This window comes from Martes martes (genome assembly GCF_963455335.1).
Source record: "Martes martes genome assembly, chromosome: 2".
NCBI classification, from domain to species: Eukaryota; Metazoa; Chordata; class Mammalia; order Carnivora; family Mustelidae; genus Martes; species Martes martes.
Window position 1 is genome coordinate 101,050,901 of NC_137889.1, and position 26,371 is coordinate 101,077,271.

The 26,371-nt window shown below is 35.6% G+C and overlaps 1 protein-coding gene across 2 annotated transcripts in view; it reads right to left on the reverse strand.

The window, feature by feature from the left end:
* The window catches only part of EMCN (endomucin), a 102,663-nt gene that overhangs the window by 75,446 nt on the left and 846 nt on the right, over positions 1-26,371 (reverse strand). The window lies entirely within an intron of this gene.

The window sequence follows — 26,371 nt, forward strand, 5'->3', positions numbered from 1 at the left end:
AGATTTCAAGAGTATTCAGATAATTGAACACATCAAGGGAAAAAATTTTTCATGGAAGAAAAGAAAGAAAGGATATTCAAAAAGAAGAAAGTCAACAGTGCTAAGTAAAACAGAAGCCATATAACATGAGGCCTTGAAAGGGGACATTCTTTTGGGAGAGGAAAATTGGAAAATCCTATTTTCAGTGAAAACATGCCCTCCATTATACCCACCACCAGGCTCACCTGCCCACGCCCCCCCAAACCCTCACTTTGTTTCTCAGAGTCCACGGTCTCTAATGGTTTTTCTCCTCCTCTGATTTCCCCCAACTCACTTCTTCTCTCCATCTCCCAATGGAGATGCTAGAGATAGATAGAGGTAGCTCTTGAAAGAAAGGTTTTAAACTGGAAGTAAATTTTCAATTAAGACTCACAAAATACTATAGCAAACACCTAAGTTTTGAAAATGCTCACATTTCCTAGGTGGAATGATTTAGGGAGATAAGAAAGAAGAAAATCCATCTCTCACAGTGAGGAAAATATTCAGATAAGAGGGAGAAAGCTGTGCCCGAAAGAGGAATCTCCTCAGGTTGCCAGCCATCTGTGAGGGGGGGAGGGAGAGCCAAGCCTGGCAGGCTCCAAGCAGGTGGACAGGTGTCTCAGCCACCTGGCCCCTCTGGGGAGAACAGGAAGGCAGCATCACATTGGTGAGTTTCTTAAACAGAAAACAACAATATCTACAAAACGGACCTGAGAACTCAAGATATTTTGGCTCACGAATGGATGGAAGTGTACAAGGCAAATTTCCTTTACTCATACAGATGTCAGGCTGGAAATGACAGGGCAGTGCAGTTATTTGCCTTCACAAAAATAACTGTGATTTTTTAAAAAATCATCCATAACAAGGAGATATTTTAGATTGTGGACTCCATTATAAGCGCGCTTTGGGTTTTAAGAGTTTCAACTTCTCGAGGCATAAAAAGACAAAGGTTGTATTTAATATTTATAGGGGTGGGAGTAGGACAGAAAAGGAACAACCTGGCCGTACTCTCAGACTTTTAGACATTCGTCGCACCGGCCCTCTCTTGGGGCTGTAAACTCGGGCCAGAGAGGAACTGTGGTTTCGCAGATCAAAAAAAAACATCTTCCAAAGAAACAAGATGCTTAGGCTTCACGCATTCTTGTAGGCACCAGCAGACTTCACAAGCAAGTCTCCTGGGCCCATCTCATGACTTCAGGAAGAGGATGAATTTGAGGGGGCCCTTTCAGTCCTGGGAGGAACAGCACTACCCTGTCCCTTCTCTGGGCTCCAGGGAGGGGCAGTGATAATAAAGGAGAGCATTCTCTGTTCTCTCTCTAATGGCACCTCCAACTTTCCTCTGAATGTAGAATGTAGTCACTTGAGATCTTGGGTCTTAAGGATAGGCTCTCCTGAGGGTTTTTTCTCAGAAGGGAAGGTCTCACTAGACACTGTTGACCAGCAGATCACGTTCATTTAGAATTTTAACTTATACCCATGAAATGACATGACAGGAGATGGAAGCAAGACCCAAACCTGGCAATTCTGACATTAGCTGACCGTGTAATGTGGTGTGAGCCACTCTACCTCTCTGCTTCTCAGTTTCCTCTTTATAAAAAGTGTCTGTTGAACAACTTCACTTCAACAATAAAATTGTATTGCCTCTAAGATGAAGTTGCTATGTAAATATCCATTATGGCAAATCATTAAGTGTAAGTTGCATTTCTATATACCTAGTGGAAACTTGTACTTTAGCAGTCATACACAATGGCTTTATGCTACCAGGGAGAAATCTGAGCCCAAAAGGGAATTCTGTATTTCAAGAGGCAACAGTGACTACATTCATTTGCAGTCTGATAATGTTACCTGGACTAAATGTAGTCCCCTTTAGGGTGTTGGTCTACCCAGAACTAGAGGGAAATGTGAAAGACAAACTTTGAAATAGGCATTGGGAATATTTTGTTTCGGAATTTTCTTTTCAACATAGAAGAGCAAGCGTAAGAAGAAATATTTTGTATAGGTGAATTAATTCCTACATGAATGAGTAGAGCCCATAGCAAATAAAGTAGTCAACTCCCTCTCACCAATGTGTGTGTGTGTGTGTGTGTGTGTGTGTGAGCACACACATTCAGGTCTATATTTGATTAGTGACAACTGTATTTCCAAAAATTGACTGCAGTATTGCATTTGAAGCCAGAAAACGGTATTTAGCTAAATTTTAGATATCTCATTAATAATTCCATCTACTTTAATTTTTGTCTTCTCTAAATGTAAAGAAAAACTCTCTGGCTGATTTAAAATGCTGTTTAGTTTGTTATCAGCTGAGAAACAATACTTTTAGTTACAAAGGGGTAAAATAAAATAATAAAAGAGCTATTTCTCTTTTATGAAAAGTCAATCTTTTCTTGCCCTGAGGAGAGTTGCTTGAAGGTACAAAACAACTTTAAAATATACTTTTTAAAGATTTTATTTATTTATTTCAGAGAGAGAGAAGGAGAGAGGGAGAGCAAGTGCAAGCATGAGACAGGGAGGAGGGGCAGAGGGAGAAGCTGGCTTCCTTCTGAGCAGGGAGCCCGATGGGAGACTTGATCCCAGGACCCTGGGATCATGAACCTGAGCTGAAGGCAGATACTTAGCCAACCAACTAAACCACCCAGGCGCCCTAGGACCAAAAACAAACAAACAAAAAAACAACCAAAAAAACAAAAAAACCCAAAAAACCCCATGCCTTTAAATGATAGATATCCCAAGGACACAAACTCATGTAACAATTATTTTTTATTACATCAGTTGATTTTAACAACAATTTTGTGAAACAGTTGAATAGACACAAGTGTTACCTACACTTTATAGATGAAGAAACTGAGGTCCTGGTAAGTGACTGAGACTTATCAAGATGCAGAGTTAGAAGGTTTAGAGACTTCCCTAAACTCAGATATTCTAATCCCTTTATCATGTTCTTTTCCTCAATGTTAGCTAGAATCCCAGAACTGTAAGTTCACGTTTGCAGTTGTGGTACTGTTATGCCACTACTTTAATGACTTTAGAGTACCTAATTTTTCTCTAATATTATTGATAATTGTTATGAAAATAAGTGCAACTAATGAACATTTGTAAAATACTAAAAGTAAAAAAAAACAGTGATCATCAGTAGTATTTCATCTGTTTTTGGCTGATCCATAAGTGATTATTAAATAAATCAAATCAAAACAAAATCTCTTAGCTCAAAGTTTGATCTTATCTTGCCCGTGACTACAGCATTAGGGTGAAAAAATTTTACTAAAAAATTAAAAAGGAAGAAAGTCAACTTTTATTGTAATAGCAAATTACACAGAAAATTTTTGAACAGCTTTTGAAGCTGTGACTTTTTTAGTGTCTTTTTCATGTTATTTGTTACTTATCCTGGATTTAGGGTGATGTTATATAAATAAATGTTTATTTTCTTGTTTAGGGGTAAAGTCACCGTATTATTGTAAATATATTTTTGTTTGGTCTCACTTAGCAAAAATCACTCATTACCCTAGTCATATTAAAAAACTATTTTGCCCTCTTAATTTTATTCACATCAAGATATTTTTTAATATATATATCCAGTATCCTCATATGAATGTAAGAAAAGACACTAAATAAAGGAAAATAATTTCTTAGCGAGGTTATAAAGCAAGGGGCTGTGTAGTGTCTGGAGTCATAACAGCAGGGTTCTGGGGCCATGTTGTCCAATCCAGGCCCCACCACTGACCAGTGATGTGACTTTCTGCAAATAGCTTCATCTCTTTAGCCCCAGTTTTCAAAATTTTGGAAGCTTACTCTATATGGTTTCTGTACAGATCAAACCACTGATACGCCTCAAAAGGTGAGAGGTGCAGTTAATAGCTAGGTTACGCTTGAATTTATTCTAATAAAAAAACTCAGTGAAATGAAGCACCTTTTAGAGTTCTACCATTAGGTCAGATAAATTATGTTTCTGACTTCCACTGCCCCTAAATACTTGATTAACTGCTTACAGGGCCATGTCCTACACAGTCAGCAGGTTCGTGCTAGAACAGTCTGAAAAAGCTGAAGCTCTTCCCTAAATCATAACCACATTTTCCCAATTATGTCCTAACTTTGACAACCACTTTGCCAGACTTTATAAATTATTTTTTCATTATTCTCATTTTCTAATGAGAACCTGATTATAAGTAGCAGAACAGAAAGCTTGCAGGATAGAAAAAAGAAAATTGGAAAGTTGGTTTCATGTAGTAGAAGAAAGAGGTTTTCATGCTGTAGTCCTTAGGCACATGGTTGTTACCATGCTGTGGGCATGGCATTATTGGGATCTGCAGAGTTTCTGGCGGGGATCACTAAGTCTCACACGAGTACCAGCTGAAGTATGCAAGTACGTCAATTACATATTTTATTGTACAATACTATATTGTATACCCCAAACTTACATAACACTGCATGTTGACTACACTGGAATTAAGATAAAATAAAAACTTTAAAAATCTGTATTCACACTAATTATTGTCTGTGTATTGAAAAAGATGAATCACACATATAATTTATATTGTTATTAATAAAATACAAATTTTAAATAGTTGCTTAGTATTTAGCAGCACTCTGCTCCCTCAAATAGTGGGTGCAAATATTAACCTACTGGGAGGGGAGTTTGCAATTTTCCCATGTAAATAAGGTGTTTCTTTTCAAAAAGTTTGAGGACCACTTCTTTGTGGATCTAAGTATCTCATAACAGTAAAATTTTTTTAATTTGGCTGAAGGCATCAAAGGCATCATAAAACAGCCAGAATTTGAAATCTTGTCTTATCCACTGCAATACAAAGTTAGGGACACTTTTCAAATATGTATGACTCATACTTATTAATTAGAAACAAACAAGCAAAGACCGACAGAGCCGGGGACTTAGAGCCCTTTTGGTTCTAGCATATGCCAATTCTGAGTGCTAGAACAAAAGCATATCTTTGCTTCCTCTGAATCTGTCTCCCCACAGTTTCTCCACATTGGAGATGGAAAAACTGTTTTGAACCACACACCCAGTAGGAGTCCATCATGTATTTATATAAGAACAGGAAAGTAGTCAAAGTATCCACTTTCCGATTTCAGGATCTAGCTTTTATATGGTATATTTTCCAAAATAATATTTTGAACATTTCATTAGGACGTCAACAAAGGAGTTACTTGTGGTGGGTTAATTAAATAGAACACATTTAAAAATAACTCTGCATGTTGTGGGACAGATGCAGCCTTTGGAAAAAGAAGGAGCCTACACTGAACATTGCAACAGATTTTTATATTTAATAGTAGGCAACAGACACATTTCCAGAATATGCTCTCAAAGCCTGGTTGGGAAGTGTCTGCTCTGCGACATCAGGAGAAAAAAAAATCCGTATATAAAGTAAAGGAGAACAAGAAGTAAATTATAATACTTTTACTTCTCAATTACTCAAATTTACCTCATTATTTAAAAGTAGTGCCCCATTGTATGATATTGTCCAACTTCACCTAGAATAATGAGCTACTCCAAGATCCTTCCTAGAATGCAAAGACAGAAACTAGGATAGAAAACTTGCTCTTAGCTAAAAACAAATTGTCAGGCATACCTGTGGAAGAGGCAATTTTGGAAATTCAAAAGGATGTTCAGAACTATAATAGATGTGAGAGAAAGGTTTGGAGAGAACTGAATTGCTCTGCCAAATGAACTCAGTGTTTTACCCCTAACAGTAAGAGAAAGACATGGGGGAAGAGGAAAGAGAAAAAGCCAAGGAAGAAGGCAAAGTGTCCAAAGGAATTTTTCAGACCAAGGATACCTAATACTCTCTTAACTTTGCATGGCTCTTACGTAAAACCTGGCCTTTCAGTAATATCAGCTACTACGCACAAAGTCTGCAATTACCCATCAAGACTTCAGTTAAGTAGATATTTCAGGGCATGCATGAAAGAAAGGGGGACTGTCCTTTGGATTTTGCCAAAGTGGAGTTAAAGAAAAGGTCATAAGAAACCAAACGTTGTACCTGATTTGGGGGATGCAGGAGGTAGGAAAGAAAGGTGGGAGCATGAGAACCTACTCCTTCTCCTGACATGAAGGATTTGCAGAAATGTGGGGCATTGGGCTTGTACCCAGAGGAGAGAATATGTCGAATCTGAACATGGTTTTACTTTAAAGGTTTTACATTAAAGTTGAATCTGAGCGTGGTGACACCCAGGTGACGCCTGAGTTACAGAAAATGATTTCCTTATTTTATTAAATGCTGTTTACTAGAATAAGAATCAGATTTGCTAATTCATGATTATGACAGCGCATTTATTGAGAAGAGGATAATCATAAATTTGTTCTATAGAAAATCCTTCCAGACAGAGTAGGTCCTAAATTGTTTGCTTCACAGGTGGAAGGAGAGATTATCAGAAAAAATAGACTCTACAGAAAAAAGATTTCAATGCAGCATCAATAATTAGCAATTTTGAGCAAAAAAAGAGTATTTCCTAAGGTGAAGGCTAACATTAGATCACAGTTGACATTTACCTGTAAACTGCTTTTTTCCCCCCTGGTTTTGATGACAAATTCATGCCAAAACAATTAAATTTACTTTCCTGACAAAGTAACAGAAATATTAATAAGGGAAAACCAATAGGTGTAATTTCACATTATTATCAATATATAATTGGTTTCTTATATTGAGAATTCCTAAGAAATACGGTACTCTGTATAAACATGGTTATTAGTTTAGAATCATTACATAAAATATTCCAGAATGATAAATTTTCAAGCAATTCTAGTCAATAGCATTAACAGTTATCTGTGTATCTTCAACTACTAGTATAGTATTTAACAAGCCCTTATTAAATGTTAATTAAATGACAAATGTGAATAAATTTTTCCTGAATAGCCAGAATTTTCAAAATATTGTAATTATTCTATCATTTTAAATAGGAGTACTACTGTCATTTAAATAGAAGTACTACTGCCTAAAACTAGAAAGCAAAATCTTGGGTTGATTTTATAGTGAACATATGACTCATTGTTGAGACTTCATATTGAAATAAATTTTCTCCATTTAATGGCAAATCATTATTTCTTATACTTTGTTACTAGTTGTAAACATATCTCTGCTCTTATGTAAACTCAGTACTGTTGAATAGTGAATAAATTTGAATTTATGATATTTTTCCTGATATAGGGTCACTTCAAAATCTGAGAATAATTTGTGGGGCATTTTCTCTATGTTCTTGGCATTTTTTCTTACCTCCAGAGGGACTTCTATAACATTTGAAAACACATTCTCCGTATTCTCCTGGTGACAAAGGTTGAGATAAAATGTTTTTGTTAAGTTCAGAAGAGTCACTAACCAACTATCAGAGTGTCCTCAGAACCCTTGTTCATTTTAACCTACTAGCAAGGAAAAAATAGACAGTGAAGAAAATCCCAAAGTTGGCTTGAGCTCTCTCCTGACGTTTAATTTCCAGGAAAGTGTGTCCAAAATTTCATCCACTCCTGTACCACCTTTGTGAGTTTCTTCACATGCTTTACTCTACTTTATTCTATTACTTTATTCTACCTTATTCTTTTACTTAAAGGTAAAATCACTTTTAAAAATTTAATCCAGTTTTTAAAAAGAAATATTATAAGGGTATCACAAAAGAAGAATACAATCTCTTATCATTAACCAGAAAAATAAAAACCATAAAAACAGTCATATTCCATAAAGATACCATTAACTATGGTGGTCCCATGCTTGATCCTGCGTAGTCTGTGTTGAAAAGTGAAATATTAGTGTTAGGCCATAACAAAAATCTAAGAACACAAAGCATACACTGAGATAACCAAAAGTACAATAGAGATTTGAGTCCAAATTATTTAATTCTCTGACATGTATCCCCCAAATTATCTCAAGCATTGACAGCTATATTCATTATATGCCCTGGAAATATTGTTTTAGGTGAAAACTTCTTAAGGCCACCTAATTAGTCATAAAGTTCCTTGAAATGCAACAAATTATAGCTTTTCCATATAGCAGAAAGTCAGCCCTAATTATTTTCTGTCCTTTTTTCTCTTCATACTAGCCTACATTGCTCCCATCTGCTTTTAAGAACCAAAGTCAAACCAGGTTAAAGCCAGCATTGTTTTAGGGACTGATAATATAGGGAGAAAGTAAAGGCTGAGTTGGTGATTAATAATGATGTAATGTCTTAAACACCATAGACCTACATAGAGGCCTAGTGCAATCAAGTTAGGCCTGAGAGAAGCTTCTGATTTTTGTCTTCTATGACACTGTCATCAACAAACTAGACAAACTATAAGGCGGCAAACTATAGAATCAATTTATGAACAAAACTAGTACAACATTTCAAATGAGTCTGACCTTAGCATTTTAAAAAATAATCCAAATCAAGTTTTTAAAGGATAGTATGTTGAACTGCATTTTTAGTATTTTGGATTAAATAATAAAGAAATGAATGATATGAAAATAATTAGATAAATCATTGTTTATTTATAAGATAAAGTTGAGTTGCAATAAATAGAAAGTGAACAACAAAAGAGCAAAAGCAAAGAGTAGGCAAATTTAATAGAATAGTATAAAGAAAAGATGTAAAGCCAAAGGAAACTCCAAGTAAAAAAGAATGAATTAATAAAATATTTTATCTTAAATTCATGCTTGCAAATGGAACTGTAGTGATAGATCAGGTTATATAACTAAGAAGTAACAACTGCTATTTTGCTCAATAGTGTTAGATCCTTATTACAACATTAATTCAATTTGATCTCTGTGCTTTGAACAAGTAGGAGCAAAATCGTCAACGAAGAGGAACTAACGCGAGTAAAGATGGAAATTGGATTCCAGTAGGAGAAGAAAAAGGAGTTGGAATGATTTACTGTTTAATCTGAGAAAAAAAGTCTGAAGCTATATTTAATCCTTTCTGAATTTGTTTCTGTAATATCACTTGTATCTCTAACCTTATTTTCCAATATGTGTATGACAGTGAAAAGAATTTCACCTTAAAATTTCTGGTTTCACTAGATGAAAAAATTTACCAATTATTTTACCAATATTCAGAGATGTAGATGGACAAATACAATTCATTACAGCAATTCTCATATAAGCAATTTCTCATATAAGATGTGCAAATGATAACTAAGCCAACTTCATTAGTAAAATATATTTGCAAGGAAAATAACATTATAACTTCCATTAATTACAGTGTATAACTTTTAAATTGTCTATGTTGGGGGGCACCTGGGTGGCTCAGTAGGTTAAATGTCTGCCTTCGGCTCAGGTTACCAACTTGGGTTCTGGGGACTGAGCCCCATGTCCAACTCTCTGCTCAGCAGGGAGCCTGTTTCTCCCTCTCCCTCTGTGTGTTCTCTCTCTCTCTCAAATAAATAAATGAAATCTTCAAAAAAATAAATGATCTATGTTGGACTATAGAAAAATTATGTTACTTATAAAATTTATTGCTACTATAATTATTTCAGTATTATAAACAAGGTGATAAAGCATTATTCTTGTTCTATCTGCACCAGTTCTTCAACAGTAAATTAAAGCTTTGAACTTTAAGACTGTAATAAGGCAAGACATATAATCCTAAAGATGTTTTTTGCTTTATGGAGCAAGTAATAATGGATCAGTTAAATAAGTTCAGTCAGTATAATTAAACATGTACTGTGTGGATATAGCCTGAGAGAAAATAATTTAACTTGAAATCTAGAAAAATTCCCTTGATACAAGGTGTTCTTTCTGATCTGAATGTCAATCAAAGTTGTATCAAACACTAGAACATATTCCAAGTTTGAATGATAGCCCTTACATTAGCCACACATTGCTGTGCAACAAACCATCCTTAAACACATGTCTGACAACAGTTGTTCATTATCTCTCACAATTTTTGCTGGCAAGTGACGTGAGAGCAGGTTTGAGCGATCCTGGCTCTGGGTCTCTTACAAGATAGCAGTCTGCAGAGATTGCAGCTGGAGTGGCAATCAGCTTAGGGTGTGACGGGTCTGGAAGATCCATTTGTGAGGTGGCTTATTCACGTTGCTGGCAAGTTGATGCTGGCTGTCAGTTTTACTCTAATAGGTCTCTCCACAGTGTCGCCTGACTCTTCTCACGGTGCGATGATGGCTGGCTTCCCCCAGAGAAAGCAATCTGAGAGACTGAGGTAGAAGCCATAATGTCTTTTACTGCCTAGGCCCTGGAAATCACACAACATCCCTTTCACGGAATTCTATGAGTCAGGCAAGTCAGCCCTAATTAAGTGTGAGAATGTTCCACCCAAATGCTTGAATACCAAGAAGCAAGGATCATTGGAGGCCATCTTTGAAACTTGCTACCACAATTCTTGAAATTTGTTGGATTACAAGCACAGAAATTATTAGATATTAAAAAATGAATTTCTGTATTTTAGAAAAAAATCTTCTAAGTTTTATTTATAACCTGAATCTACCCACTCAACTTGCCCTTATTTCCCCACAGATAAGCTGATTTCTTTGCCATCTTTTAAATAAGGCATTTTTATTTCCTACTCTGTATTTTTGCTCCTTTTTAGAATATTTAATAAAAATTTCAGAGAACATGGATAATTCTTTTCTTTGAAATTCTGAAGTTGTACCATCTGCATGAAGCCTTATTTATTAGTTCTTTCTATGATGACTATCACCTCCTTCGAATTTCTATATATTATATTCTTAAACCACACAATTAAATACTTAATGAGTACTTTTCATTTACTTAACAGGCAATAACTGAATGCCCACTATGTACTAGGGCTATACTAAATGATGGCATAAAATTAATGATTTATTTCCCTTACCAATCCAAAGAATTTACTTATATATCTTATATTCATGATACTAATACTTAATATATTAACTCTGTAAGCTTATTTTCAAGTTGGTAAGTGTAAGCTTTTTTTTAAAATGTCCCCAAATATACATTTTGTGTGCAGAAAATGTTTTATAGATGTTAATTCAGTTTTGGGAGTATATATTCAGCTATTATTCAATTTATTAATAAGAAATTTTAACAATCATTTTAGAGACCTTTTAACATTTAATCCTATTTATATGTTTGGTTAAATTCCCTTAAATATGTAAAACTCTATTTATAAATTGAAAATATTTAACATACACCAGTTTGCCTGCCTTTTAGGATTTTGTAGAGATCAAAAATATAAAAGTACTTTGTAAACTCCTAATTTATGCATAAATATGACATTATTGTTATTAAATCATAAGGTCATTTGTGCTTCTGTATTAAAATGATTCAGTAGAAATCAAAGCACTTGACTTTGTTCATAAGTACTTTATTTTTTTTTATTTGAGAGAGAGAGAGTGAGCGAAAGACAGAGCGTAAGTCAGGGGAAGGGCAGAGGGAGAGGGAGCAGACTCCCTGCTGAGCAGGGAACCCAGTTGGGTGCTCCATCCCAGGATCCTGGGATCACACCAGAGCCAAAGGCAGACACTTGTTTAATCAGCTGAGCCACCCAGATGACCCTGCTTGTAAATACTTTCAATGAATATTTTATCATTTCTTAGAATGGCTACAAATATCTTTAAGTAGTACTTCCTTACCTGAATTAGATGGAGATTGGAGAATGTTGAATTTAAATGAAGTTAAAGACCTAGGAGGATTAAACATTGTTGCAACGCATGAAAGCCTGTATTGAACACAAGCAGCATAGTAAGCAAGCTATGATTAGGACTTTGCAAGATAGGTTTCAGCCTCAAGGAGGTCTTATCTAAGATCAGAGATCTTGAGGTGCATTACTAGACATGAGTTCTCAGGTCAGCATTTAGTCTGGTAGAGCAAGACTTACAAATAAATGAATGCATATTAAATTAAAGAGGATGAATGCCTCTGAGTGCTAAAATAATTATAGAAAGACAGAAAGCTAACTCAGTACAAGGTGACAAACCCAAGCAGGGTCAAGTCCTACATGGAAAGCTTCTGACCCTAAATAAGTAAAGGTGAATGACCACCTAAAATTCAAGAGAAAAACAGAATGAGATTGGGGGAAAATGGTAACATCTAAATAAAAGCTTAAAGTATACAGTTTCACACCCCCCCCCCCCAAAAGCATACAGTGTCTTCCTTATTCTTAAGAGTTTTGTACTACAGATGTGGCAGGGGCAGGGGGAAGGAAAGATGGAGAATCACAAATACTGTATGAATAGTGACAACAGAGATTTATTTAGTAAAAAGAGATTGCTCTTGTCATCAAATGCTTCAGAAGGCTGCTGCTATTTCTCTCCATAGCTTCCCCCTCCCCTTGGTATTTCTTAAGGTTTTCTGATTAAATATATTCAGCTTCTGTTATATATTTATCACTCTTAAAACCTCAAGGAGTCATATCATCTACCCAATAAGAGCTAATTTCCCAACTTGACAGTTTTAATTACTACGTCCTTATTATGGAACTTGATAACTGGTAGAACAAGTTCTCCTTTTTTGTTTCTCTTCCTTAAGAATTACTTTCAAGATTTTCTTGAAAATCTTTATGCATTTCCATATAAAATTTATATTCACAATAAAATTTATTGGGACTTTATTGTAATTATATTGACTCTCTGGGTCGGTTTGGAGAAACTTAACATCATTTAAATGCTGGGTTACCCAATCAATGAACATGGCTCATTTTTCTAATTTTTAAAGCTTTCTTTAATCTTTAATTTCATTTGATAAATTTTATTTTTCTACTTTTAAGAATCATGTCTATCTTAAAAAACTCATGCATTCCTTTTATTAGAATTATTTATAGATACTTGGTGTTCTTTTTTGATGTTTTTGTAAATTGTATTTTGTTAAATTTCCTTTTTTTAAAATAGCTGTTGGTAGATAGAAATACAATCAATTTATATAAATTCTATATCAAGAAACCTTAGTTAGGTATTTAATTCTAATAATGTGTCAGTAAATTCTTATAGATTTTCTACTTATGCAATCATACCATATAAGCTTTTATTTTTTCTTTTCCAATTATTGTAATATTTATTTTTCTTGTTTATAGAACTAGGTAGCATATTTGGTACAATGTTTTATAAAAGTGATATTACTGGGGTTCCCTGGGTGGCTCAGTCCATTAAGCCTCCCACTCTCGATTTCTGCTCAGGTCATGATCTCAGGGTTGAGAGATCGAGCTCCACATGGGGCTCCACACTTAGCACAAAGTCTGCTTGAGATTGTCCCTCTCCCTCTGCCCTCCCCCACCACCACTTGTGCTCTCTAAATAAATAAATCTTTTTAAAAAAATAATATTACTGGACAAGATTTTCTTGTCATTTGCAGAGGAAAAGCTAATAATTCTCCACTATGCATGATGATTGCTGTAGTTTTTGAAGTTATTCTGTCACATTAAAAAAAATCCCTTATAGTCTTGTTCCCTAAATGTTTTTTACAAAGAATATTGAATTGTTACAAGAGTTTTTTGACATTTGTTCAGATGATTATATGTGGTTCTCCTTATTCTGTCTATCTAGTGAATTTGTTGATTGATTTCCTAGTTATTGGATGGGTTTTTGTTTTGTTTTGTTCTGTTCATTTGTTTCCAGGAATCACTATGCCTAATGTGGAGCTCAAACTCACAATCCTGAGATCAAGAACCACAAGCTCCACTGCCTGAGGCAGCCAGGTGCCCTGACTGATTTCCTGGTTTTTTTTTTTTTTTTTTAAATCTTTTTTTTTTTTTTAAAGATTTTATTTATTTATTTGACAGACAGAGATCACAAGGCGGCAGAGAGAGAGAGGAGGAAGCAGGCTCCCCGCTGAGCAGAGAGCCCGATGCGGGGCTCGATCCCAGGACCCTGAGATCATGACCCGAGCCGAAGGCAGAGGCTTTAACCCACTGAGCCACCCGGGCGCCCCTGATTTCCTGGTTTTAAACCAACTTCACATTGCTAATATAATCCCAACCTGGGCACATTAATGTTTTGTTGGATTTTAAATCTTTTTTCATAATGAAGTTGGTCAACAGTATTCCTCTCTTAAAATACTCCTGTCAGGTTTTGATTTTAGCCATAAGCTTGTCTCATAAGATAAATAGGGGAGTAAAACTTCTATTTTAGGTCTCTGGGAGAATTTGTGTAAAACTAGATTTATTTATTATTTCAATGTTTAGTATAACTTTCTGATGACACCAGCTGGGCTGAGATTTTTCTTTGTGAAAATATTATTAATTGCCAATGCAATTCTTTAATGGTTAAAGTCTATCAAACTTTTGTATTTCTTCTTGAGTTAGTTTTGAGAGGCTTATTTTTTCTTGAAATTTGTTCATTTTATATAAATTTCATTTTATATAAATTTGTTCATTATATATAAAGTTTTTCATGATAACCACTTAAATTTTTAGCGGCAACTATAATGATGTCATTTTTTTTCATTTTTCTTTGTTTCTTCTCTTCTTTTTCTTGATTAATATTGGCAGAAGTTTAGCAATCTTATTATATACAGAAATTCTCTGTTTTATATATATTTTTTCTATTTCATGAATTTTCACTTACTTTTCTTATCTTTTCCCACCTATTTTGTTTCGGTTTACTTTGTCCTTTTATTTCTTCCTTTCTAATGTGTATATTTAAGACTATAGAGTTCCCTGTAATCATTGACTTAACTCCATCATACACATCTTGGTATAAAATATTTTATTTCTCTTCATATTCAACATATTTTCTAATTTCCATCATGATTTTTTTCTACAATCCCTAGGTTATTTGTAAGGAAATGTCTTCATTTCTAAACATACATAGAATTCTATTGTTCTAATTATAATATTGATTTATAGCATAATTACATTAAACTGAGAAAATACACATTCAAGTTTTTAACTGTTTCAAAGGAAAGATTGGCACAGGATATTTGGCACAATATGTGAACATTAAAGTTTTATTTGGTTACTAATGTATGAGAAATCACAAAGTAGTGAGATAAATAATCACATATAATTTTTCAGATAAAATATCTAAAATCTGCTCTGTGGACACTTGAATCCCTTTTTCCACCCTGGAACATAAAAGTGTGGAGAGAAACACATAGATATGTTTTTATAGGAGGCTATTGCAAAATACTTCTTTTGAAGAAATACCCAATTTCTTCATCCCAAAGGAGCAAGGCTTGTCTGGTTCTGCTATTCAAACCTCCCTTAAAATATGTTGTCCTTATAGTTGAAGACATAGGGACAATGACTCACATCTGGTAAAATCAACAGAATGAAAGACTGCTGGCTAGCTGCTTTGGTGTAGGACCAGGAGAGTTATTATTATGCTGAGAATGACTGCCCCAGCAGGGATTATTGCAGAAAGAGACACGTGACTGTCTCCTGTGGCTCAAATGAAGGGAGAGAGTGAGAGAGTAGACTTAGAGCTGTTTTAAATCCTGTTCCTCAGGGCTGTTTAGAGAGTTGGGCATTTTAGCATCTGAAACTCTGGGTTAACACAGGATTACCAGGGCTGTGGAATGAGCAATCAGTGAACTTCCTGAATAAGGATCCATTCTTAGGAACCAAAGAGCTGCAAGGGGAAAGAGGCCCAAAAACACACCTTTGAGGAACCCATGAAAATGCACCACTCTACAGCTCTGGGCACAACTTATAGTGCCAGGTCAAGTAATACCTTTCAATCAACTTTCTCACTCCTTCCTCACTCTGTTTCCAACATAGAGTGATTAGAAGGAAGCTGGAGAGGGGACAAGGAAACAGAAAAAGAGACACTGTGAAGATCTCACTTTGTAGAATAGAATAGTATCTACGTGCCTATGGAGATTTCAACACTTCAAATAATATTTGTCTTGGCCAAATCTAGTTTCTATTATACAAACTAGTACAAGCCAAAAACAAACAAACAAACAAAAAACAAAAAACAAAACAAAACAAAAAAAAGATCACACTGAATTAATGACAAATTCTCTCTAAAAGCACTAGACCCTAGCAGTTTTCTTTAAAGGTATTTAAAGGTAAACACCTCTGGTAATTTTGTGGGTATAGGACAATGAAAAGAATTCAGATGGCGAGTCAGGAAATTGGAATCTAGTCTAGGATTTCTCAGAAAGTATGTCCATATACCAGTGTATAAAAATTATTTGTAGTAATTGCTGGAAGCATAGTTCTATGGATTTTACTGGAAGAAGTCTTGGGATCACAGGGGTGAGCCCTAGGACAATCTATTTTTAACAGACACCTTAAGTGATTCTTATGAGTATTAATGTTAAGACTTACTGATCTCACTTCTAATGTGTGTTTCCTTGGGCTCCTCTCTGACAATGAACCCAATAACAGCAGCCTGTATAATCCCCTAGGCAATGGCAAGGAATAAATCAGATAATTGATCAAAAAGTACTTTGAAAAATGTGAAGTATTTTGCAAATAGAATGGATGGAGAAATGAAGGACTAGCAAGAGATTTAATGATGAGAAGAAAGAATCTGGGGTGCCTGGGTGGCTCAGTTGGTTGAAGTCTCTGACTCTTGGTTTGGGCTCTGGTCATGATCTCAGGGTCAAGGGATCCTGTCCTGCCTTGGGCTGCACCCTCAGTACAGAGTCTGCTTGAGATTTTCTCCCTCTCCTTGTGCCCCCCGCCTTCTCCCTCTCTCTCTCCCTTTCAAATAAATAAATAAAATATTTTTTAAGAAAAAGAAAAAGAAAAAAGAACCCTACCAAATACCACGTCTACTAGAGTGGCAAGTGTGGCTAGAAGGCCTATGGGGAGCATTCTTTCCAAACTATCGGAGCATTTGTTACACATCCTTCTCCCTCCCCTTCTCATTCCTGGTATTTCCCCATTCCAAACCTCTCTGAGAAGATTTCTCTCTTTCTCCCAGCCTGTGGTACCTTCTCAGATTCCTTTAATCCCATCTTTTCTCTCAATCTCTTTCTGGATATCAATGAGTTTCTCTTTCTCTCTCTCTTTCTCTCTCTCTGTCCTTTTTTTTTTTTTTAATCCCTCCCACCATCACATGTCTCCAGTTTATATACAAATAATACCACATGGAAAATGGAAAAAGGTGTCTTTTGTTGATATGTACTCTGAGAATTGTCTCTCAGAGACAATGGCAGAGAACTGACAGAGAACTGACCCTTTACATGAGAATCAGTTACTATCTTACAGATCTATCTGAAAATTCCCAAAGGAAACAAACATTAGGGAATAGAATTGAGCATCATGGTCCAAAGTGAACAAATCTAGGAATAACAGGATGAAAGTGAAGCAAGATAACTTGAGGCAAAATATACAGAAATCGCTTGTTACAGAGAGATCATACAACTGTAGATCTGGAAGAAAACTTCAATATCATTTAGTCAAACTGCACTCTTATTATTGATGGGGAAATTAAAGACTTTAGAGGTTAAAATATTTGCTTGGTTCAGTCACACAACAAGCTTCTGGCCCCTGGTAACTAAGACCAAGACTTATAACAGTATACTCCACCATTGCACAGGCCTGGCTTGTGACACTGGTCAGAGCTCAGTGAAAAAAAAATTGTTAAATTGCCAAATATATGCATACAGCTAAAGTAGACTTTATGTAATATACTAGTAAATGGTATACACATTGTACTATCCTTTTGTCTTTATTTGGCAAAGTAAAAACCTGAGAACTCCCTGTCAACTGTTCAAAGGGCATTTGTTTATTTACCAATCAATGGAATTTTTAAAACTTAGGAATAACTGAATTATCTAATGCCCTTGCCTCTGGACAGGATTAGAATAAATTACTCAACATAATGAATGAAGACCTCAGAGTTAGAGTGGTAAAACCTTTAATCAATGCATCTTTACAATAGCATTTTCATAATTTTGCATTTTGGTAGGCATAAGGAATAGTGTTATCTATTTCAGAACAACCCAATGAATGACACATAGAATTATAGGATACCATTTTTTTCTCACGAACAAGAGAAAGGAATGACTCAACACTTGCATTCTGATACACCATTCCTATGTGATTTGAACAGTCCATATAAACCAAATGCAGGCATATTCTACTATTTATACAGCAATAAGGTCAGTTTCATAAAACAAAGCAAATTGGTTCAGCCAACTGAGAGTATCTCAAAAGACACTCACAACTTCTCCACTATACAAGCCAAGGACAAAAATTAATATTGTCCTCAAGTTACTGAAAACAAATCCAGGAATACCTTGTACATTTCAACTCTGCTGACTTTTGAAGAAATACAGTTCTCCAAATTAAAGCAAGGGCTAGTTAGTAAGCATCACCTATGTGCTCAAAGATAGGTCCTGGGGAAAAGTTATCAATTGGACATTGTCTTTGTTACTAACAGATTTACATTCAGTTAGGCTGTAAATGGAATCTAATAACAGGTTTTTAAATGGTTTTAGCATTGTCATTTTTCTTTCTTCTACTTTGCAAATCTATAGAGTTGTAAACTTTAATATAAAACTCATACTCAACAAATGAGGCTGTTGGGAAAAGAAAGAAGAAAAGAAAAATAAGAAGCTTATGGATTCACATAATTTCATTATCTTAATCTCCAAAATGCAATTACTATTAATAAATCTTTAATTACTTAATTCTGTGCATTTAAAATAGCGGTCTCGTTTTTAAAAACTGGATTTGCAGGGAGAGATAGTTGAGGGACGTTTCATTGTTGGAGAGATGAGTTCTCACAATGGCCATGAGCTGACAAGTACAGGAGTGGACTCTGAGCCCGAGGGACAGTGTCTAAGAGCTCAGTGTTTATGTCCTCACACTTGCTGAATGCCCTGGGAGGACGATTTCACAATTCATACCAAAGAAAACAATTTCTTTTCCCATTTTAGTTAAAAAATAAGCTCAATGTGTGATACAAATGGTTTTCTGGGTTTTATGTGTGTGGTTTTTATAACTTAAGCATTATTTCAACACATGTTTCTTTGAATATGTAGCAGCCATAGAGAAACATAAAGGTATTATAGCCAAAAGAGCAAGGGTGAAACAGCCATTGTAGACCAAGCCAATCAGGAAAAATTCTCAAATTTATGAAATGCCTTCCTACTTATCCCTTGATTCTGTGAGTTAAATGTTAGCTTGCATATCAATAACTAATATTTAAATAGTAATTTATGACTTACAAAGCACTTAAAACAGGTTTTTGGATTTCCATGTAACTCTAATACTGTGTCAACAAATATCATTTGTTTCATATTTAGATAAAGAAACAGAGGCTAAGAAGTACTTAATATCTTGATCAATTTCAGCATACTAAGAAGCTAGACCCAAACCTGTTTCTCACATTAAAATCAAGGTTCCTTCTACTAGCATTCCACTTCTCAGATTAAGCAGTGCTCAGTGCTAGAAGACAGGTAATAACATGTGAGGATGTTGACAATTCCCAGACTCCAGAGTTAGAATCCTCATTAAAAATAAAAATAATTTTATTTATGAATTTTAGGGATTAGTGAGTTAAATAACCTACAAATCTGAAAAACACTGTATACAATCTGTATATAGCAAATGGTGCCTTATATAATGTGATTAAAATATCACTTGGCAATCACCTTTCTAGTATCTCGTATCAATTCTTCCATGAAAAATATTCATATGTTGGCTTTTCATTTTGTGAGAATTAACATAATAATTATTTAAATATTTGCTGATTTTGCATTAGAATCAATTGGGAAATAAGGCAGTTTATCTAAGGAATGAGATATAATAAAGTATAGGTCTCTGAGTTCCAAAACTCAGCAAACCTTCTAGAGTTCTCTCATGCATGACACTATGTTGGGTGCTTTGTGTACTTCTCTTCACGTGATCTCCCTAATACTCCTACAAGGTAGGCACTGCACTCATCCCACTTTACAGCTGAGAAAACTGAAGGTGAAGTAACTTGCCCACGTTCACAAAGATAGTAAAATGGGAGAGCTGGAATTTGAACCCAGACATTCCGGCTCCAAAAGAATTATAAATGTGACACTAAGTGATTAATTCACTAATAGTTATTTCCTCTTCTTGTTTTCTTCTCCTCCAAGTCCCATATCAGCTGCACTCACATTTATATTACAAAAAAATATATATTTTTTCAACTAACTTAACAAGGGGTAGGTAGGCAAATACCTACAACTCCTTTCAATGCATCCTCTACTAGTTAATTGAATCAAAAGTCTGAAGAGGATCATTAACATTAAGCAGAAACTCGTTTGTGGCACTTAGTTTGTGGTTTAAAAGTGTGGAAGATGTTAGGAGAGGCAGCAGTGGCTTCTGAATTACTCAAGTGCCAAGTTTCTCTCCTTCCTCTCTTCTATTCAAAAAACTCAACTTGCTACAGTTTCACCACACTGGAAGGCAGCAAGCTATAAGGAAGATTTTGAAGAACAACATCCTCTGGTTTGATTTTAAGCCACATTGCTCTAGTATAATTTTATAGCCTCGTTTCCTAATCGTTAAAGTGGGAATCATAAAGTCGGACTTAAATGCTGTGATGGAAGGAATCTACATGAAGGGCCAGACACGATGAATGGTAGATGTCAGTAGATGTTGTGACCATACTCACCTGGGTTCACTTGGACCCGATTCAAATGAGTCTGGGTTTTGCCCCAGCTAATTTGGGTTCTAGCCAGAACATGACTGAGTAGACAGATATCAAAAGGAGTTCATATTTCAGATGGGCAGCATGCCAAGAATAAAATCAATGACTCCAATATTTTTGGCTATCAACCTAACAATTTAATTCACTACTGACTCTATACAAATGGGCAAATGATTGCCTTAGAACAGGGTCTGCTTAGAACATGATTGAACGTATTCAACAAAAGGTTGATAAAAGCTTTTCACTTGTTTGTTTTTTAAATGAAGAGGAAGAAAGGTAGTGAATAATAATTGGAGTATCAGAGGGGTGCCTGGGTGGCTTCGTGGGTTAAAGCCTCTGTCTTCAGCTCAGGTCATGATCTCAGGGTCCTGGGATTGAGCCCCACATAGGGCTCTCTGCTCGGCAGGGAGCCTGCATCCCCCTCTCTCTCTGCCTGCCTCTCTGCCTACTTGTGATCTCTCTCTGTCAAATAAATAAAGAAAATCTTAAAAAAATAATTGGAGTATTAGAGAAATGGTGATGATCTATATCTTGGTGTATATTGTCATTCAAACCAAAAGGTTCCCATCAAGAAAAATAATAAATTCTGGATTTCCCCAGAAAGCAGAGCCTGAGACAAAGGTTTGTGGGCAGATAGTCTATAAATGAGAGTGAAGTCAAGGAAAAGCTTAGAGGACTAAGGCGGTGAAACGGATCAGGAATAGAGGAGGAAAGCATTCACTCACTGGCTCCATCCCCCCATTAGGTATGACTGGTCTCATAGAGGGCTACTGCTCCTTCTCTTCCAGTTCAGACATACATCACTGTCAACAGGGGCTCTGCAAGTGACACATACCTTGTTGTCAGAATAACAGCAGACAGGAAAGCAAAAGATACAAGTTCACATGAGGTTACACATGTGCATAGCAGGTTGCCATAGCAATGGCTGGAATAAGCACAGCCAGAGAGGGTATAGGGAAAGACACAACAGGTATCTAATACTTATACAAGGGCTGCTTCTATTTAGAGACTAGTTACGATTATCTCTGCTAATATTTCTAAAAGACACAAAACGTCTATTTAAGTTGAGGAAACGATTTTTCTTTTCTTTTTTTAAAATGATTTTTCTTATGATTTTCCCAAATTTGGGACCTATATAGTGGCCTTTCTAGATGTAATTAACATCACTAATGTTTTTCACATGGATGCTGATGTGTCTGCAACAGCACAAAGAGGATCTTGTTTGCTAACTGAAAGAGTTTCTTTTAACACCCAACAGGCATTATTATCCTACCCTGATAGAGCTATAATGACCCACAGGAATTCAGTAACAGGAAAAGAGGCACTTACTAACAGGAATTGAAAGTCCCTTAGAGTACATTCCTGCTTTGACATTCAGTGTTTAGAAATGTGCATCTCGAATTGTTCTCAAAGATGAAGAGGAAGTTGGAAAGAGATGACTAAAAAAAAAAAGGCATTGAAGTTACTTGAATTAGATAATTATTCACAAGTTAAAATTGTTAAAATCTGTTAAAGTTAAAAGCTTGAAATGTACCTTCATCAATGAAAACGAGAGGACGGGCAATGATCCAGTAAAATAAAAGCTTTCTGAAACCCTCAAATGTGCATCATCTTTTTCCCTGAGTTACCTGAATAATTAAAATTAGCAAGATAAAATCGCCAGAGAACTTACTGGTGACAGCTGTTATGAGTCTTTCGAGAACAGGAATTCTAGAATGAAATCACATCTACTTTTACGCAGAGACTATTGAAAAAATGAGTCGTGGAAGAAAATGAATGTTAAACGAATGGTTTGGGGACTAAATACTTTCCCATTGGATTTGTTTGCATATTGGTTCATTCTTCCCACAACAGATCACTTATTTTAGGTAAGATTTTCTGATAGTGATGAAGCTAAACAGAAGTAATAAGTAAAATGATCTGCTCTAGAGCAACTCATATGCGATCTAAAATAACACATCAATTAAGGATGTGTGGTATTTATTTAACTTTCTTAAACTTCCTTTTTTGTGAACTTTGTTTTTTAAAAAAGCCATTTTGTATTTTTAAGAAGTTGGTTGAGCATAAGTTTTCTTCTTGAATATTTCTAACTATAAGAAGATATTATATAAATTATTTTACACCCCAAAAGGAAAAGTAGAGCCTGTTCTTTTTAGATATTCTTCCCCCCAAAAATCACAGTCAGAGCAGTTTCCATCTCCAGATTTTTTGTCAATTACTGTCACCTGGTACTAGATTGTCCATCTATACCTATCACCTTCTCCTCTGGCTAGACTTTGAGAATTGGCTTACCTTTGATAAGAAGCCCCTTTCCTTATATTTGGTGCCCATTTTCATAGCCAGGGATCAAAGTAATCCACAACTTGTATCCATGTTCTATGCTATGTGTCATATGTGTCCATAATCTTTTCACAAGGACAAAGCAGTGAACTGGTAAGTGATTGTCATTGGAAGAAATTAAAAATGAAAGAAAACGAAGGCAATTATATCATTCATCTAAGTGTTCATTCAGCTACACCCTTATTATATGTTTAAAACTGTTACTGCACAGGGGTGCCTGGGTGGTTCAGTCGGTTAAACATCTGCCTTTGGCTCAGGTCATTTTCCCAGGGTCCTGGGATCGAGTCCCACATCCGGGTCTCTGTTCAGCAGGGAGCCTGCTTCCGCTTTCTCCACTGCTCGCCACGCCCCCTGCTTATGTTCTCTCTGTCAAATAAATAAATAAAATCTCTTTTAAAAAGAACTATTATTGAACAAACTACATATAGTAATATATATGGTCCCTACTTTCAAGGTGTTTGTAGTCTGGTAGAGGAAATAAGATATGCCTACACATAATTATGACAGAATTAAAAAACAAGTGCCGTAAGAGAGTTAGAAATATGAGTATCTAGATGAGAAATGAATTGTCTTTCTATGTTATTAATTCTACAAAAAGCAGGACTAAGAACTCCTGGGATTCAAGAGTAAAGAACATTCACCCCCTCATCCAGCTACAGGGGCATTCCAACTACCCATGGATTTTAATTTACCCTGTGCATCTCTATTTAAATATCTTACTAGGATTTCAAACTCAGCATGTCCAAAGTCAAATACATGAATTTTCTCCTTAAACTGTCTCCACCTCTCTTTCCCTCCCTCTCTTCCCAAACTGTTTCCCTACTCCTAGTATTCAGATAATCCCCTCTGTACATCACAGTCACTTTCTCCCTCATTGCTGGTCAAGAATACGTCAAATCACCAACTATCTACTTCCTTTAGTGCTTCCCCAGATCCTTTTTTTAATTTTATTGATAGGCTTTCAAACTTAGAATAACATTTGCTCTATTTTCTTTATCTTTTGTCTCTCTTGACTACAATAGTCTAACATATTCTGTTGACAGATTAATCTTCCCAATTTATATCCCCGATCATGTAACTCTCACATTAAAACATATTTAGAGGCTCTAAACTAAATAACTATTCAATTTTAACTATTGACTATTAACTAGTCAATAGCTCTCATCCTGGTAGTCAGCATATATCTTGAGGCTCTATTTCCAACCTTATTTTCCAAAACTTAACCTATGTCCAATCTTTGACCTTCTTACATGTGTACATTAGAATATCCTCAGATTTTCATGTTCCTACTCAAGAAATTTCATCGATTTGAAATCTGTTTTTCAAATTTCGAAGTTTATCACAATTTCCACTTTGATATGAAGCCTTTACTGATATCCCACATGGAAAACTAAGCTCTGGACCATTCTTTATTTACCACTTAAGACCTACAATATAATCAAACTTATAATTACTTGACTCCTCTTCTCTCCCCCATTTCAAGGGTCATGGCCGAGTCTTACTGATCTCTATAAATCTATAGCATTTAGCATAATGTCTGTCTCACAGTCTTTATGATCCATTTTTTCCCCACGAAACTGAATGTTCAATCCCTAACAAATGAATTTCTCCAAGCAATGATTCTCCAGATATCAATAAAATGATGTTTGTTCCTGTTCGCAAATGCCTAATACATTTTAATCTTTCCTAAATTAGTGTAAAGTTCAAAAAGCCAACGGTGCTGGGAGAGTACGTTGTTTCCTGGGCCCCCTTTCTCTTGGAATCTCTCTTCATTTAACTCCTCTTGGTCCTGACAGTCAAAGGCTCGTCCATCTAGGCTTATAAGCCAGAGGGGTTTAAAAGCCACAGGAGGAGGGGCTGCTCAGTTTTAAATACAATTCAGAAAACCTTGGGAAAGAATGACAATTCTTTTTCAGGAACCTTCCCTGCATATTTCAACAGAAGAGCTTTCTAAATTGGAGATGGTAAAATATTATACCACCAACCAAGTAATAGAAGGTCACTGGCTGCTGTGTAGAAAGATTCACTCGATTTTCACAAAGAGCACAAAAGACTACATTGTATGTATTTAAATCTGAGACTGACAGAAATGTCAGAAGGAAAAAGAAAAGTAGTCAATTTCTCTAAAATATCATTATTTAGGAATAAATTGCTATGCAAAGAAGCATGGATATTCTTGACGACTTGTGAATTTAAGGCCAAGGTATTGCCTCCCTCCTCATCCCTAATAATCACCCCTGCTGAGGAAATATGGTAAGCATTCTAAGTTTGGGCAAGGTACAAAGCTTTAAAATCAATGTGTTTCCGGTATAGGGGTTTGGGGAAAGAACTTAATAAATCAGCTTAGGAAATGCTTCATTTCCTGTGCCCTATCTGAAAAGGGAAACATTAAACCGGCAGAGCCAGGTGTGACAAAGTCATACCCCTGGATGGAAAATCTCTTCCAGCTCCTTCCAAGCACCACTCAGATGGCAATTTATGCTCTTGTGCTAGAACTTCCTTTTCTAAGACAAATGGAGTAGTTTTTACAGACACATTCTTTAAGTTAACAAATAGGGTTGTTGGCAGAGGTTGAAGGAGATACTCATGATGTAATTATTATCTCTGCTCAAAAGAGAAATTATCCTACTTGGGCTAACTGTTCCTTAGAAAGAAGACACTATTAACAGGCTGGGCTCATTACCAGTGAGGTAGAAGAGCTGGCGTGGTAAGCAGCTTAACCCAGACTTTCAAATTTATATTGACCTGACACCTGTTTGTGAGCAGAGTTTTTCATGGCATCAGGATTTCCCTTGCATACTGAAGAGTTATTTACACGCTTATGCACTGATTTCTGTGGCCCTTCATAAATACTCTTTATTTTCAAAAATCAGATGCTTGGTAACTCTTCTGAGTTAGATTTTCTGGTCTTGAGATCTGTGGCAACTTAACTCTGGAAATGCCAAGGTGCGTGATAAGCAATCATACATGATTTTGAAATGTTTGGGAATGTATCCTAAATTTGTATATGTATTTTGAGAATTAATGACAAAGATTGTTGAAAGACTGTGTCTAATTTTTCCTGCACTATTATTCTAAATTAGAATTTTTGTAGGAAGCAAACTTTTGAAAAGAGCACACGCAAAATGAAATTGAACTGATTGTTTTCCAGGGCCCCTCAGAATCGGTATTTCCCAACTGTGTTCTTTTATGATAGTTGGTACTTTGGTTTTCACACTTGCCAAATCTGTCTTGTATTAGAATTACATATTTGTTTTTTCCCAACAATACATTTACCACTGTTGGTAAAGACAATCATTGGTAAGGACATCGTTGGTAATCTTAATCATTTATGTATTCTTTGCACTGGTAAGTACTAGGATCCTAATAAATATTCATCAAATTTAATTGCTTACAGAGAATCTCTCAGAAAGGGCTACAGCCATATGTAATAATTTCTTGCAACTGGTCACTAATATAGTCAGAGCTTATAGTGGGTCATATATATCTTTATTACCAAATTTCTGAAATTGTGGTCCGTCTACAAAT